The sequence below is a fragment of the Oryctolagus cuniculus genome, chromosome 2, assembly GCF_051225735.1.
Source record: "Oryctolagus cuniculus isolate XC-2025 breed Fujian yellow rabbit chromosome 2, ASM5122573v1, whole genome shotgun sequence".
Taxonomy (NCBI): Eukaryota; Metazoa; Chordata; class Mammalia; order Lagomorpha; family Leporidae; genus Oryctolagus; species Oryctolagus cuniculus.
The window spans coordinates 97,662,772-97,680,214 of NC_142868.1; the positions used below are offsets into that span (position 1 = coordinate 97,662,772).

Sequence of the window (17,443 nt, forward strand, 5' to 3'; positions counted from 1 at the left end):
TGTGGCATAGTTGGTTAAGCCTCTGCCTGTGGTGCTGGCATCCCATATAGGCACTGATTTGAGTCCCAGTTGGTCCACTTCCAATCCAGCCCTTTGCTATGGCTTGGGAAAGTAGTTGAGGATGGCCCAACTCCTTGGGCCCCTGCACCCAAGTGGGAGACCTGGAGGATGCTCCTGGCTTCTGGCTTTGTATCAGCCCAGCTCCAGCTATTGCAGCCATTTTGGGAGTGAACCAGCAGATGGAAGACCTTTCTCTCTGTCTCTGGCTCTCTCTCTGCAACTCTACTTTCAAATAAATATTTAAAAAAGAAGAAGAGCATCTGGAACACAAATTGGTGCCCATATGGGATGCTGGCACTATGGGTGGAGGCTTAGCCTACTCTGTGTTATGGAATGAGAGAGAAAGGGAGAGAGAGAGACAGAGACAGACACCAACACCTTCAATCCATTGATTCACACCCACAACAACCAGGACTGAGACAGGATAATAACAGAGAGCCAGGAATATAGTCCTAGCCTCTCACTTAAGTTGCAGAAGCTTAATTTCTTCAGTTGTCAACACTCACTTTTAGTGTCTAAATTTACAAAAATTGTGACATTGCAGTATATTGGGTTAAAGAGCTGCCTGGGATTCGAGTAACCCTATGGGTTCTGGTTTGTTTCTTGGTTGCACCACTTCCAATCCAGCTCCCTGCTTAAGGCACCTGTGAAAGCAGCAGAAGATGGTCCAAGTGCTTGGGCACCTGCCACCCATGTGTGAGACCCAGATGAAGCTTCTCGCTCCTGGTTTCAGTCTGGCCCAGCTGTGGCTATTACAGCCACTTGGGGAGTAGAGCAACAGATGGAAGATCTTCCACTGCCTTCTGCTCTCTCTCTAAAACTGTCTTTTAAAACAAAAAAGTAAACAATTAAAAATAAATAAGATGAAAAATGCATCATTCATTCTTTGCTTTTAAATATTGCTACCAAGTAGCCTTGACCGAAATCATCAAAATGTAAATTTTTCTGGAATGTTCCTTTCATATCTTTTTTCCTTAGAAACCTTTTACTTAAGGAAGACAAACTTCATGCATTTCATAATTACAACTTTAAGAACATAGTGACTCTTCCCACCATAGCCACCCTCCCACCTACACTCTTCTTCCTCTCCTATTCTCATTCCTATTTTTTACTAAGATCTGTTTTCAATTAACTTTATACACATATGAGTAACTCTATACTAAGTAAAGAGTTCAACAGATAATGTGAAAAAATTGTTCCTCAGTAGTCAAGACAAGGGCTGTTCAAAGTCATTGCTTCTCAAAGTGTCAATTTCATTTCTATAGGTTACCTTTAGGTGCGCTATTAGTTATCACAGATCAGGGAGAATATATGGTTTTTGTCCTTTTTAGACTGGCTTATTCACTAAGTACGATGTTTTGAGGTATCTCCATACTGTCTTCCATGGTGTCTTTACCAGTTTACATTCCCACAAACAGTGGATCAGGGTTAAGTTTTCCACACATCTTTGCCAGCATTTGTTTGATTTCTATGTGAATGCCATTCTAACGGGGGTGAGGTAAAACTTCCTTGTGGTTTTGATTTACATTTCTCTGTTGAATGGTGATCCTGAGCATTTTCTCATGTATCTGCTGGCTATTTGGATTTCTTTTTAAAAATACCTATTTAACTCCTTTGTCCATTTCTGCACTGGGTTTTTCATTTTGCTGTTGTGGAATTTCTTGAGCCTTTATATATTCTGGTTATTAATTCTTTATCAGTTGCATAGTTTGCAAATCATTTCTCCCAGTTTGTTGGCCCTTCACTTTGATAACTTTTTTTTTTTTTTTGACAGGCAGAGTGGACAGTGAGAGGGAGAGACAGAGAGAAAGGTCTCCCTTTTTCTGTTGGTTCACCCTCCAATAGCCACTGTGGCCAGTGTGCTGCGGCTGGTGCATCACACTGATCTGAAGCCAGGAGCCAGGTGCTTCTCTTGGTCTCCCATGAGGGTGCAGGGCCCAAGCACTTGGGCCATCCTCCACTGCACTGCCAGACCACAGCAGAGAGCTGGACCAGAAGAGGAGCAACCTGGACAGAATCCAGTGCTCCGACCAGGACTAGAGCCCCGTGTGCTGGCGCCACAGGTGGAGGATTAGCCTAGTGAGCCATGGCGCCAGCCTGGAGTCAACTTCTTGAGATGATGTTTTAATTTTTCATTTTATGATTTTTTAAACATGTTTTATATATGCTTAATTCTCCTTTCCTTTGGCCAATTTTGAGCATTTGAAAGCATTTGAGGTCTATTTAACTGTTCACCTATTTAACAGTGTTGTCATGGCCATAACCTTCAGGTATCAGTTACTTTGGAGATGACAGATTGCTATCATTTCCCAAAGGATTGCTTGTACTTTTTAGAAGAACTGGAGGAGGCAATGTTAAACAATAATATATAAAATAAGAATACTCTCTGACTCCCACTATTGTCCAGCAGTGGTCATGTTTCATCTTTTTTTTTTTTTAATGGTTTATTAATGTGAAAGGAAGAGTTACAGAACGAGGAGAGAGAGAGAGGTTCTGTCTGCTGATTCATTACACAAATGGCTGCATTAACTGCTGCTATGACAGTCTGAAGCCAGGATCCTGGAGCTTCTTCCATATCCTACGTGGGTGGAAGAGACCACACCCTTGGGTTATCTTCTGCTTTCTGATACCTTAGCAGGGAGCTGGGTGGGAAGTGGTACAGAGAGGTTTTGTATTGGTACCTATATGGGATTCCAGTGTTGCCAGCAGTGGATTAACCTGCTACACCACAATGTTGGTTCAATAAAAAAAGAATACTGGAGCCAACCAAATAGGTGTTCTCAGGAGATTCTTTGAGTCTTGCAGGTATAAATTGTGCGCAAATAATCTTTTTTTCAAGACTTAAAAGTTAAGCTATAGCCTGTAGTGCCAGCATCCCATATGGGTACCAGTCTCACTTCTTTGCATCATATACTTGTCGATTTTTTTTCCCAATTTCAACTTCCTGTGCCAGTGTCCACACAGTCTTTCATGCACACATCATGGAATTGAACTCCACTTTCAACCCTCTGCGTAACCAATTAGTACCGAATTGTGTTCATGCTTCCTTTTCTTCACTATTCTGACTACTCTATGTCTAATGGTTGGTCATCATGTCTTCTCCAATTCTTCCTCTCTATTTCTTCATTCTCCTTCCAGACGTTGACTCTCAAATTCAAATCTTCTGGGGGCCGGTGATGTTGCACCAGCATCCAATATGGGTACCTGTTTGTGTCCCGACTGCTCATCTTCTGATCCAGCTCTCTGCTTGTGGCCTGGGAACATAGTGTAAGATGGCCCAAGTGCTTGGGCTCTGGCACCCACGTGGGAGACTTTGAAGGAGCTCCTGGCTCCTGGCTTCTGAGTGACTCAACTCTGGCCATTGAGGCCATTTGGGGAGTGAACAAGCAGATGGAAGAAATATTTTCTATCCCTCCCTCTCTGTGTCTGTAGTTGTACCTCTCAAATCAATAAAATCTTTTTTTAAATCTTGTCCCTTTGATCTGTTATTTTTAAATATTTATTTTTATTTATTTGAAAGATAGAGTTACAGATAGAGGTAGAGCTAGAGAGAGAGAAGTCTTCCTTCCACTGGTTCACTCCCCAAATGTTTGCAACAGCCAGAGGTGAGCTGAACCAAAGCCAAGAGCCAAGAGTTTCTTTTGGGTCTCCTACATGGGTACAGGGGCCCGTGTACTTGGGCCATCTTCCACTGTTTTCCTAGGCCACAGCAGAAGCTGGGTTGGCAATAAAGCAGCCAGGACTCGAACTGTTGCCTGTATGGGATGATAGCACTGCAGGCTGGGGCTTTAACCCACTGTACCACAGTGCCAGCTCCAATAAAATCTTTAAAAAAATGCAAATCTTCTAAGATAACTTTCCAAGTTTATGTGCCCTGTTTGAGGACATAGGCAATATCTTTCATGTAAACAATAGCAATTACATTGATTTTTGGAAGAAATGTGAAAAAGCTTATAAGTATACTTTTGTTTATAAATAAATTTCAAAAACAGTGATTCATTCAGTTAACACTTTTTTGAACATGTTTACTGTTTTTTTCTCCTCACAGTCCAGGACCACTCACCTAGATATGGTGCATTTGTAGTTCCCATCACTTGGTCTAGTTTTTTCTTTGACTTTTTGCCAGTGTGTTTTGCAATTTTATATTCATGAGGACACATTGATGAAGAGATATGTCTTTTCTGTGAAGTGTAACCTGATGATCCAAAAAAGTTTTATTTACTACTTATTTATATATTTGAAAGAGAGTTACAGAGAGAAAGAGATAGATCTCCCATCTGCTGGTTGTCCCAAAATTGCTACAATGGCTGGGGTTGGGCCAATACCTGCCCAGAACTTCTTCCAAGTTTCCCAGGTGGATGGCAGAAGTCTTAGTACTTCAGCCATCTTCCACTGGTTTTTCACATTTATTCACAGGGAGTGGATAAGAAATGGAGTAGGTGTGGCTCATATTGGTGCTCATGTGGGATGCTGTGGGTTCAGATGGTAGCTTAATCTGCTGTGGCACTATACCATCCCCTAAAATTTATTGTTTAATAGATTTATTTAGAAAGAGAGGGAGATCTTCCATCATTAGTTCACTCCCCAGATGGTGGCAACAGCTGGAACTGGAACAGATGGGAGCCAGGAACTTCTCTCAGGTCTCCCAGGTGGCTACAGGGGCCCAAGGACATGGGCCATCGTATGCTTTCCCAGGTGCATTAACAGAGTGCTGGAAAGGAAGTTAGCAACTGGATCTTAAACAGGTTCCCTGTGGTTTTACACACTATGCCACAAGGCCATCCTTCCAAAGTTTTTTAAAACATTGTTAGCCTGATCTACTTTGAATGGACGTCTCACTTGATCTAACACCCTTCAGTTACACATTACACTTATGTCTACAGATTACACTGTGATCTTTCACTGAATAAGGGAAACTCTATTATAGTAAATTTCATAATTGAAAGTTAATATGAAATTGATATGTTTTGATTATCATTTTCCTTTCTGTTGGCCTATAGCATACAAAAATTAGCTTCATCTTATATAAGAGGCAAGATAGACATAAAGAGAAGATTGAACTCCCTGTCACCCTTCTTTTTGACCCAGAGCTGATACCTTTTGGAGAAATGCACTGTTACAGGTGTGGACTGTGGACTTCACCCTGAAGGAGCAGCAGGACCTGGACACTTTAAAAGGTTTAATATTATCTGTACCACTTGTGTAGCCCCTGCATTTCCAGGCAAAAGAAGGAAATCATTTTGCTGATGGAGCAACTGTGTTCAGCATTAAGCAGCACAATCCTTTGTCTCTGACCCAGGTGAAAATACAAAATCCCCAGGATATTCAAACATGCCGCCTTCTTACAATTGGTATGTAGTAAACCCTGCAGGGTTTTCACCCTGCCAGCCAACAGACAAGAGCATGTGGCTGGTAAATCTGAACTGGCTCTTCCTGGGCTTGGTTTACATGCACAGCAGGGGTCGTATGACTGTCCCAGAGGCATCAGCAGAGTCCGAAGAGGATCCATATGTGAGTATGGTGGTTGATAGCAAGGTTCAGAGATTGTAGGGTCTTGGTGGGGAGGCATCCTTGCCACATGCTAGCATCACAGCACTGCTTCTTTCCTACATGAAGATGGGGAAAATTACCCTTCCTGTCTCCACCTTCTCCATTTTACTCTTTATTTCTTCTGCTTTCTTGTTTTGGCTTGAGTTTTCTCTGAAAATTTTTTTAGCTTCAAATATTAGAATTATAGCTATGCCACAGTGCTGGCCCCTCAAGTTTTATCCTGCTATGGAATGCATGGAACATTTCTCTTTGTATTAATACAAAAAAGTTTTTAAAAATGTTTTAATCCTATACAGATTATATTGGCTCAATAGGCTAATCCTCCGCCTAGTGGCGCCGGCACACTGGGTTCTAGTCCCAGTGGGGGTGCCGGATTCTGTCCCAGTTGCCCCTCTTCCAGGCCAGCTCTCTGCTGTGGCCAGGGAGTGCAGTGGAGGATGGCCCAAGTGCTTGGGCCCTGCACCCCATGGGAGACCAGGAGAAGCATCTGGCTCCTGCCTTCCGATCAGTGTGGTGCGCTGGCCACAGCACACTGCCCACGGTGGCCATTGGAGGGTGAACTAATGGCAAAGGAAGACCTTTCTCTCTGTCTCTGTCTCTCTCTTACTGTCCACTCTGTCTGTCCAAAAAAAAAAAAAAAAAAGAAAAAAGGAATCCTAATGGAGACTGGGAATGGGAGAGGGAGGAGGAAAAGGAGGGAGTAGGGGTGGGAGAGTGGATATGGTGGGACAAATCACTCTGTTCTTAAAGATGTACTCATAAAATTTATGCTCACTAAATAAAATGTTTCTAAAAAAAAAAAAAAAAACAGATATGCTAGTGCCATTGCTCCCCAGTCTTCCCTTAAGCTAATAAAAATGACTAAATAGTGAATCCTTAAGATAAAAAAAGACACTTTGAATATAATTTGCCAGTGCCTTATGTGCAAAATCACATTCTCCAGTTCTATGTATAGAACGAAGATGAATAGCCAGTGTTCATACAAATAAAACAGAGATATGGACTAGCTTCAAAGAAAGTTTGGGAAACTCACCGATTTCTGTATATCTCTTCCATGTTTCTTGAACCCAAGGAAGTCCCAAAGTATGTCTTTAATCTTTATCCCAACAGAAACCCAGACCATCAACATCCCTCTTTCCTAACTCAAGGCAGTGTGAGTGTTCACCCTTACCTCTGAGACATAAGGCCTGGGTGAGGACTTTGAGCTTAACCTTCTGTTCTAAGATACCTGGTAACAGTGCTATTGCTTCCAAAGATTCTGGAGGAGTTACTGCTGTGTGTTCAATGGTTGAATCTCCTTGTCTTTGAAGCTGTTTCCATCCTTTATTGTTTAAGGTCTGTAGTCTTTAAAGCAAAGGGCCTTTCTTCCAAGGGACATTTTGGTGTCTATAACATCATTCACAGGACATACAAAATTATCAACTTAAGATTTATTTTGTATAGATTGAATATCAAGTCCCATTTGTAGTTGCCTTGGCAACTTAAGATTTAGTCAGTATAGATTGAATATCAAATCCCATTTGTAGTTGCCTTGGCAGGGTCAGACCAAATGATTTTTATGGGCTTTATGTGGCTAGGGTATGGAAGTCCTCCACCCCTGCTAAAGGGCCGTTAGAATAGCCTGCTGGGACACAATTGTTCAATACATATAATCATTCACATTTATTGTCTCTAGAGGGGCCCGTGGACAATGTGGCTGGATTAAAAAAAAAAGACTTTTTTTCTTTTAGTAATATTTCAGTTATCAAACAGTATGGCTTAGACTTCCAAATAGCCAGAAATGAGCCAGTAGCACTCCTTTTTCCAGAAGTGCACACAGTATGCACAGTGAACAGTATGCACAGTGGTAAAAAACTGCCCAAATGTGAACTATTGTGTCTAATTAAGTGAACAAGTGGCTGTAATTCTTAGACATGTCAGCTAGCCTTGGGTGACCAAGTCCACATCTTACAGTATCAGCCCTTTATGTTTTTTAGGATTTTATTTTATTTGAGAGGTAGAGTTACAGACAGTGAGAGAAAGAGACAGGGAGAAAGGTCTTCCTTCCTTTGGTTCACTCCCCAAATGGCTGCAACAGCTGGAGCTGTGCCAATCCGAAGCTTTTTCCCAGTCTCCCACATGGGTTCAGGGGCCCAAGGACTTGGGCCATCTTCTACTGCTTTCCCAGTCCATAGCAGAGAGGTAGATTGGAAGAGGAGCAGCTGGGACTAGAACTGGCACCCATGTGCGATGCCAGTGCCACAGGCAGAGGATTAACCTGTGTCATGGGGCTGACCCCAGTTTCTTTGTTTTTGCTGGAGCTGCAAGTTGGGGCTTTAACCCACTGTGCCATAGCATTGGCCCCTCCATTACCAGTTTATGGGATTTTTAGTTTTTTTCTTTCCCTCAAAGTTCTGGAAGTTCTTGTCTAAAGTAGCCAAAAATCTGTATTCAAGAACATTTTCTGTGAAATTGATTACAAGTGTTTTTAGAGAAGAATACAAAACTATGGATGACAGAAGTCTTTAAATAAACATAGTTAAAATTATGAAATTGATTAATTGACATGAGCCATTTCTGTTCATTCCATACAGGATGTTACAAAGCAACTAAAGAGGGACCAGCATTGTGGCATTGCAGGTGAAGCTACTGCCTATGATGCTGGCATCCCTTATGGGTTACACTTCGAGTTCTGGTTGCTCCACTCTGATCCTGCTCCCTGCTAATGCACCTGGGAAAGCAGCAGAGGATAGCCAAGTGTATGTGCTCCTGTACCCATTTGGGAGAACTTGAATTATGACCATATTGCCTGGCTTCAGCCTGGCTTAGCTTTGGTCATTGTGGCCCTTTGGAGTGTGAACCAACAGAAGAAATCCAATCTCTCTCTCTCTCTCTCTCTCTCTCTCCTCCTTTCTGGAATTCTGCCTTCAAATAGATACATCTTTAAAAAGGAAAGAAAGAAACTGAAGGATTTTACACACCTATTGTCCCTTTTAGGACTCTGGGTCTCCTTTTTATTTATTTATTTATTTGACAGGCAGAGTGGACTGTGAGAGAGAGAGACAGAGAGACAGGTCTTCCTTTGCCGTTGGTTCACCCTCCAATGGCTGCCACGGCCGGTGTGCTGCGGCCGGCGCACCGCGCTGATCCGATGGCAGGAGCCAGGAGCCAGGTGCTTTTCCTGGTCTCCCATGGGGTGCAGGGCTCAAGCACCTGGGCCATCCTCCACTGCACTCCCTGGCCACAGCAGAGAGCTGGCCTGGAAGAGGGGCAACCGGGACAGAATCCAGCGCCCCGACTGGGACTAGAACCCGGTGTGCCAGCGCCGCTAGGCGGAGGATTAGCCTAGTGAGCCGGGGCGCTGGCCTGTCTCCTTTTTATGAAGATAACCATCATGACTAGTAACAACACAACAGAACTATCAGATTTTAAAACTTATATAACTTCTAGGACATTTATATCAATGACATATCTATATAAATATAATTTAACATTGAGCATTATTTCATGACAGTACTTTCCTAAAATGCAAGTTGCATAATAAACTATTACCTCTAAAAGATAAGACATATATCCTTTGACACATCAAGGGTTCCTGCTGAAAATCTCAAAGTGAAAAAATTTAGAACCTTGATTCTGGGAAAGTCTCAGGATGTCAAAAGGGCTTAAAATATTTGGTCAAAATAGGCTCACATAATTTTGAAATAGCATCCATCTGCTTAGTGTGATTCAACCAGTTCTAAACCAGATTTACTCATAAATCTGATGATTTTATAAAACAAGTATATATACAACTTTTAACTCTTATGACTCAGCTTTTTCCAAACAATTCTGATTGTTTGCTAAGGCACAACATTTGTGATTTTTGGTCAGTCACCAAAGAGGAAGTAAAAACCTTGAATAGAAAAATAGCATATAAAATAACCCATTATTAGAAAAATTTAAGAGTCACAACCAGGAAGGAGAAGAAAGATTAAGGAAGCTGATTAGAAAATTCACAGATGGTTAAAAACTAAGCAAGAATTCTTAAAAGGAGATGCTGCAGTTTTTTTTTTTTTTAAACAAAAGATTCCATGACCAGCACTATGGCATAGCATGTGAAGCTGCCAACTGCCGTGCCAGCATCTCATTTGGTCACTAATTTGAGTCACAGCTGCTCCACTTCTTTTTTTTTTTTTTTTTTTTTTTTGACAAGCACAGTGAACAGTGAGAGAGAGAGACAGAGAGAAAGGTCTTCCTTTGCCGTTGGTTCACCCTCCAATGGCTGCAGCGGCCAGCGCACCATGCTGATCCAACGCCAGGAGCCAGGTACTTATCCTGGTCTCCCATGGGGTGCAGGGCCCACGCACTTGGGCCATCCTCCACTGCACTCCCTGGCCACAGCAGAGAGCTGGCCTGGAAGAGGGGCAACCGGGACAGAATCTGGCGCCCCGACCGGGACTAGAACCCGGTGTGCTGACGCCGCAAGGTGGAGGATTAGCCTAGTGAGCCGTGGTGCCGGCTGCTGCTCCACTTCTTGTTCAGCTCTCTGCTATGGCTGGGAAAGCAGTAGAAGATGGCCCATGTCCTTGGGCCCCTGCGTTCATGTTGGAGACCTGGAGGAAGCTCCTACCTCTTGGCTCCTGGCTCAGCTCTGGCAATTGAGGACATCTGGGGAGTGAACAAGAAGATGGAAGATCTCTCTCTCTACTCTGCCTCTCTGGAACTCTGCCTTTCAAATAAATAAATAAATAAATCTTTTAAAAAAAAACATATTCCAAAATTAAAGTCCAAGGCTATTTCCAGATATTTTCTAACATATCAATATGCACATAAACAGCTTGCTTATAAAAAAAGCATCAAATTCTAATTTTTTTCAGTGTACCTTTGATATTCATTCCAAAATTTTAGAAAACAATGTAAATTTTTCAAATTATAATTGGGCAGACATTGTGGTATAGTAGATTAGGCAGGTGTCTGGGATGCCTCATCCCAGAGTGCTGGTTTGAATAATGACTGTTCCACATTTGTAAAAAAGAGTTTATTTATTTATTTATTTATTTATTTGAAAGGCAGAGTTATATATAGAGAGAGATTCCAAAAGACAGACATTTTCATCTAGTAGTTCACTTCCCAAATGGCCACAGAATCTGTGGCTAGGCCAGGCCAAAGTCAGAAGCTTCTTCCAGGTCTCCTAATGTGCTTGTAGGGACTTAAGCACTTGGGTCATCTTTTGTTGCTTTTCCAGGTGCATTAGCAGGGAGCTGGATTGGAAATGGAATAGCTGGGACATGAACTGCAGCTCAAATGGCTGCCACCATCTCAGCACTCTGCCACAGTTCTAGAGCCTCCTCCACTTCTGATGAAGCTCACTGTTAATGTGCCTGGGAAAGCAGTGGAGGATGGCCCTAGTGCTAGGCTCCTTCACCCCTGTGGGAGATTTGAATGAAGCTTTTGGCTTTCACACATACACAATTTTTCTTACAAGATTTTTCTTTTTCAAACCTTTTTTTAAAAGATTTATTTTATTTATTTGAAAGTCAGAGAGAAGTAGAGACAGAGAGGTCTTCCATCTGCTTGTTCACTTCCCAGATGGCTGCATTGACCATTGCTGTGCCAATTCAGAGCCAGAAGCCTCCTCCAGGTCTCCCACACAGGTGCAGGGACCCAAGGACTTGGGCCATCTTCCATTGATATCCCAGGCCATAGCAGAGAGCTGGATCAGAAGAGGATCAGCCAGGACTAGAACTGGCACCCATATGGGATGCCAATGCTTCAGGTCAAGGCATTAACTCACTGTGCCATAGTGCTGGCCACTTCAAACCTTCTGTTATGTGCTCATGCTTTCTGCAACTTACTTAAACCTTCAGTTTTTGTCCTATTTTTTTCCTTACATTCTAGAGTATTGCAGCCTTTCTACCTTACGAGAAAAATTTACATTATGAAATAATTCATTTTTTAAAGATTTATTTTTTTGTTTGAAAGTCAGAGTTACAGAGAGAGAGAGCGCGCACATTTCCATCTGCTGGATCACTCTCCATATGCCCACAGCAGCCAGCACTGGGTCAGAGTGCTTCATCTGAGTCTTCCAAATGGGTGCAGGGACCTAAGCACCTGGGCCACCTGTTGCTTTTCACCAGCCATTAGCAGGGAGCTGGGTAAGAAGTGTGGAGCTGGGACTTGAACTGGTGTCCATATGAAATAATGGAATTACAGGAGGCTGCTTTAGCTGCTATGCCATTATTTTGGCCCCAAAATAATTTTTTTTATTTTTAAAGATTCTATTTATTTATTTGAAAGGTACAGTTACAGACAATGAAAGGGAGGGAGTGAAAGAGATAAAGGTCTTCCATCTTGCTTCAGCCCCCAAGTGGCTGCAATGGCTGGAGGGGTGCCAACCCGAAGCCTGGAGCCAGGAGCTTCCTCCCAGTCTCCCACATGGGTGTAGGGGCCCAAGGACTTGGGCCATCTTCTACTGTTTTCCCAGGCCATAGCAGAAGCTCACTGGATTGGAAGAGGAGCAGCTGGGACTAGAACTGGCACCCATGTGGGATGCTGGCACTGCAGGTGAAGGATTAAGCTACTATGCCACAGCGTCAGCCCCTTCACCATCTCAAAATAATTCTTTAAAAACTTCTAAATTAACATAATTTTCAAAATGAAACAAGATAAAAATTTCATACTTACTTTTAAACAATCGTGAATTACTTTTAAAGAATGTTAAGATGTTAACAGTACTTAACTTTGAGAGCGGAGAAGGGGTGGGGGCTATGGGTGGATGGCAGAGTGAGCAGGGGCAGGTGCAACTGCATGACCCTCATGAATGAAACATCTCACGTGCCCAGGGCGGGCATGCAGTGTGCGGGGGCTCTGCACTGCCTGTCAGAGGTCAGACAGCACTGCCGGGAGGCTGCGGCGACAACGACGGTGGCGGTGATGGGCACCACTCCAAGGGAGGCACCATAACCCAGTTGAACTCTGTCTGGAAAGCCCAAGATTGAAGAAGAAAGACCAGACACAGTAACTAACCTGGAAACTGGGACATCTTTGGAACTGTGCCTTCATCCCAAGTTATTTTTTAAAGTATCACGTGGTATCGATGTCTTCGTCTTATTCTGCTTATTGGGGAGAAAAGGCTTCAAGGATTTAGGTTTTCCTTCGGTTTTGCATAAACTCTATAGGAAATGGGGCCCTTGAAGGGCTTGGGAATAGCAAGAAGAGATTGAAGACAGACAAGCTTGCTCTCTCTCTGTTTTCTCTCGTCTTAAAGGAAAGTATTTACAACTCACCTTGTAACAGCTGTAGTCCAGCATTAGCCATCAAGAGAGAAATAAATAATATTAGAGAGCCATTGCAGACTACAAACCCTGGTAAAATCAAGGTGTGGGAGCGGTGGCACTGAGAAGGCTGCCTAGAACTGACAAGGGCTGCAGTGAAAGCAGCTCTTCTTCCAAGCTGGAAGGGGCTGCAGGTTCCTTCATGGATAAAAATGCACAGTACACACCTCTTCTAGGTGCTGCTCACATTTTGTGGGAGTGTAGTAGTCGTGGAGGTACTAGGGTATCTCCTCAGGCATTTTCCTTGCTCAGAATTTCCTGCCCTGCCTTGATATTTCCCCTTCTTTTTTTTGAAGACCTGCCTCTGTCCATGAGTGGTACCTTGATCTGTCTGACTGTCCATGTTCTCTACCTGCAGCCATTTGTATGTGTACAACCTACTGTTTGTCTCCCACTTCTAAGCTGTTAAACTTGTGTTGTTTTTTTTTTTAATATTTATTTGAAAGTTACACAGAGAGAGGAGAGGGAGAGAGAGAGAGAGAGAGAGAGAGAGAGAGAGAGAGAGAGAAGTCTTCCATCTGCTGGTTCACTCCCCAATTGGCTGCAATGGCTGGAGCTGTGCCAATCCGAAGCCAGGAGCCAGGAGCCAGGAGCCAGGAGCTTCTTCCAGGTCTCCCACGTGGGTGCAGGGGCCCAAGGACTTGGGCCATCTTCTACTGCTTTCCCAGGCCTTAGCAGAGAGCTGGATCAAAAGTGGAGCAGCTAGGACTCAAACTGGTGTCCATATAGGAGGCCCGCACTGCAAGCAGCAGCTTTACTTGCTACACCACAGCGCCAGCCCCCAAGTTGTGTTTCTTAACCTCCTCTTCTGCTTTGTTCTGGGGAAGCAGTTATTTATCACTTGCAATCACTTTTACCCCTCCCATATGTTTCCTTCGTTTAAGATATTTTGACCTTCAGTTTTGTTTGGGGATGTGGAAGGATGATAATTCTAAATTTTTGGTTTCCCTGATTTTTTTGTTTGTTTTTTGTTTGTTTTTTTCTGGACTCTTCTCTGTTGGTTCCCTTATCCCATTGTCTTATCTGTTCTGCCTCTGTGTGAGCCTGGGTTATGCAGCAGGGCAGATCTCCCCTCAGAGCTCCAACATGCTGCAGAGTCTGGAAAGAGATTCAGACCCAGAAACACGTCCTGGCCTCAGCAGCCGCTATCTTCTTAGTGGGAGCTACAACACTCTTCTTTGCTTGTACGTGTCCAGAACTAAGCCTGAATGTGTCACCTGCAGTGCCCATCTACAATGCAGTTATGTTTCTCTTTGTTCTGGACAATTTCAGTAGGGCCACCTTCATGGACCCAGGCATTTTCCCTCGAGCTGAGGAAGATGAGGACAAGGAAGATTTTCGAGCTCCCTTTACAAAACAGTGGAGATCAAGGGCATCCAAGTGTGCATGAAAGGATGTGCCACCTGCCACTGCTACTGTCCTCCTCGGCATTCCCACAAAGTGTCTGTGATAATTGTGTGGAGGAATTTGATAATCCCTGCCCCTGATTGAACAACTGTATTGGCCATCAGAACTACCATTATTTCTTCCTCTTCCTCCTTTCCTTGACAGCCCACTCTATGGGTATATTTGGCTTTGGCCTCCTTTATGTCCTCTGCCACATAGAGGAGCTCTCAGGGGTCTGCACACTGTCACAATGGCAGTGAAGTGTGTTGCTGACTTATTCTTCATCCCTGTAGCTGACCTCACAGGGTTTCATGTGCTGGTGGCCTAGGGACGCACAGCCAATGAACAGGTTATGGGTAAATTCCAGGGAGGCATGAGCCCCTTCACGAATGGCTGCTGTAACAATGCACTTTGCAATTCCCCAGCACCCAGATATTTGGGAAGACCAAAGAAAAAGAAGACAATTGTAATCAGACCTCCCTTCCTTCAGCCAGAAGTGTGAGATTACTGTGAAGATCATGGATAATGGCATCCAGGGAGAGCTTAGGGGAACTAAGTCTAAGGGAAGCTTGGAAACACCAGAGAGCCAGTCTGCAGATCCCAAACCCCAGCCTCCTCCTATGCCAGACCTGAGCAGCTGCATGGGACTGCAAACACACCTTTGCCTGGCTACTAATGGAGATAGCAGCTTTTGGGGCAAGGACAGCCCCCCACATCAACAATGTACAAGTGTTGGCCAGGTTATAGTAGCAGCAGTATATCAGCTGCCCTGCCTCATTCCTCCAGCACCAAGTTAGTCATGGGGACAGTTTGAGGAAGCCAACCTCAACTGCAGAGAGCAGCCGTCATCCCAGTTACCACTCAGAGCCCAGCTTGGAACCACAGAGCTTCTGTTCTCCCACCTTTGGCAAAAGCTTTCACTTTGATTCACTTTCCAGTGGCTCTCATTCCTCCAGCCTCAAGTCAGCCCAGAGAACAGGTTTTGTGCTGGACCAGTTGCAGTCCATGCGTTCAGAGGGCACCACTTCCATCTCCTGTAAGAGCCTGGCCAATCAGACATACAATGAAAGCCTGAACAAGACCCAGCTTTCAGCTACACCTCTCCCTTCCTGTCAGCCTGCCTGACCCAGCAATGGGAAGCTGAGAGGCATCCACGTTTGGTGCCAACAGGTCCAACACGAGAGCCCTCACCATTCTGTTATGACAATCTGTAGTGCCACATTGTGGCCTCCCTCCAGGGATAAGAGAAGCTGCTGCACCAGTCACCCAGCTCCCAGTCCATGAGGAAGAGCTGGGCTTGGGAGACCCAGGCATTCAGTCAACACCTGGCTCAGGCCATGCCCTCATAGGAGTTCCTCCCCAGCTGATCCAAAGAGATCACCACTGAGCAAGACTCCATTTGGACGCCCAGCTGTCCCAAGTTTTGGGAAGCCAGAAAGGCTAAGGGGCCAACCCCATATCTGGGCCATTAAACATCTTACAGCAGCCAAAAATCCCCACCTGGTGTCTCTGAGATAGAGGAAGTGGCCTTGCAGCCACCTACTGATGCCTGAAGATGAAGTACAGCTCAATACCACCCACAGCAAATCCAACAGCACCCAAGAGCATCAGCTCAGCCTCCCCTGGCCCCGCAAGGGGAGGAGTCAAGAAACTGTCCTGAGCGGGCGGTACCACCTGAGATATGTGTGAGCCATCAGCACCTCCCCTTCCCTCACCACTATGTCTACACCAAAGGGCCCCGGGTGGCCACCTTCCTTCCCCCAAGGGGCTCCCCTCCCCTGCACAGACATTTTTTAAAACCCCAATTCCCAGAGGATGAGTGTTTTATAAAATGCAACAGAGTTGGAGAGTTGGGGCCCTGAGGCTGGGGTAGTAGCTCCCCCCTTTTACCTTTTAAGACCTTCCTTCCCTAATCCCTGGACCAGACTCAGTGGACATTTGTGCAATTGCTTGCCCTGGAGGACACCAGATCATTTTTAAACCAGAAACAATTTCTTTATTATTGTTATAGATTCCATTTTTTCTCTTCTTCGTTACCAGGTGTGTGTATAAATATCAAAGAAATTATATATCTATCTTGGGATGGGAAAATGAGGGCGGGATATGTAGAAGGAGGATCTTACTGTTCCTGGTCCTCAGTGCAGCAGGAAAAGAGGGGAGACACCAGAGTCTTCCTTTCCCCCCATGGTCCCTCTCTTGTCTGTTACCAACTAAGGAAGTAGTATAACCCCCTGTTGGTGCTAAGTGATCAGGAAAGAAACCTGGAGAAAGGGGAGTCTGAGTTCTTGGTTAGAGGAAAGGACTTCTGGAAAGTTAGTTTCCTAGGCTTATTGGCATTTAGTTTCCCCAGGAAAGGGGTCAGAGCTCCATGACATTGGTGGTGGTGGTAGGAGGGGATCAGGAAAAGCATCTGGCCTAATTTGAAACACTATTAGAAAATCCCCCCTTTCTTGGGAGGGAGGGATTGGGTGGCTTTCTTAAGTGAGCCCCTCAGAGCTTCCCCTAGACTACAGTTAAGGCGATTTTAAAGTGCAAGGACAAAAGAGAAAAATCCAAAATGCAATATTTTTCATCACATGCCAAAAATGGGATAGAGGAAAGGAGTGGCAGGCCTAGGCCCCTCCAGATGTCCCCTGGGGGTTACCCCTCAGGCCACCTTAGTATGGTGCTGGGTAGGGGGGGTATCTGGGTTCTAATATCTAAATAGGGGAGACTCCAGCCTCTTCACAGAGTCCCTTTCATTTTTTATTCAGATTAGCCATTTTAAACTGACAAATGAGAGAAATCCTGATCTATCAGCAAATAAAGATTTATTTATTTATTTGAAAGGAAGAGTTACAAAGAGGCAGAGGCAAAGAGAGAGAGAGAGGTCTTCAATTGGCTGGTTCACCTTCCCCAAATTGTCACAACTGCTGGAACAGGGCCAATCCAAAGCCAGGAGACAGGAACTTCTTCTGGGTCTCCTACATGGGTGCAGGGGCCCAAGGACTTGGGCACCCTTCTACTGCCTTTCCAGTCCATAACAGAGAGCTGTGTTAGAAGTGGAGCAGTCAAAACTCAAACCAGTGCCCATATGAGATAATGGCACTGCAGGCAGTGGTTTTACCAGCCATGACTCAGCGCCAGCTCCTTAAAGCTATGATTTTGAAAAT

At 44.4% G+C, this 17,443-nt stretch overlaps 1 pseudogene; it reads left to right on the forward strand.

Annotated features, from left to right (window-relative positions):
- The first annotated feature begins 13,450 nt into the window (after nucleotides 1–13,450).
- LOC138848729 (palmitoyltransferase ZDHHC5 pseudogene) lies at nucleotides 13,451–16,110 on the forward strand (annotated as a pseudogene).
- The last annotated feature ends 1,333 nt before the right edge of the window (nucleotides 16,111–17,443 follow it).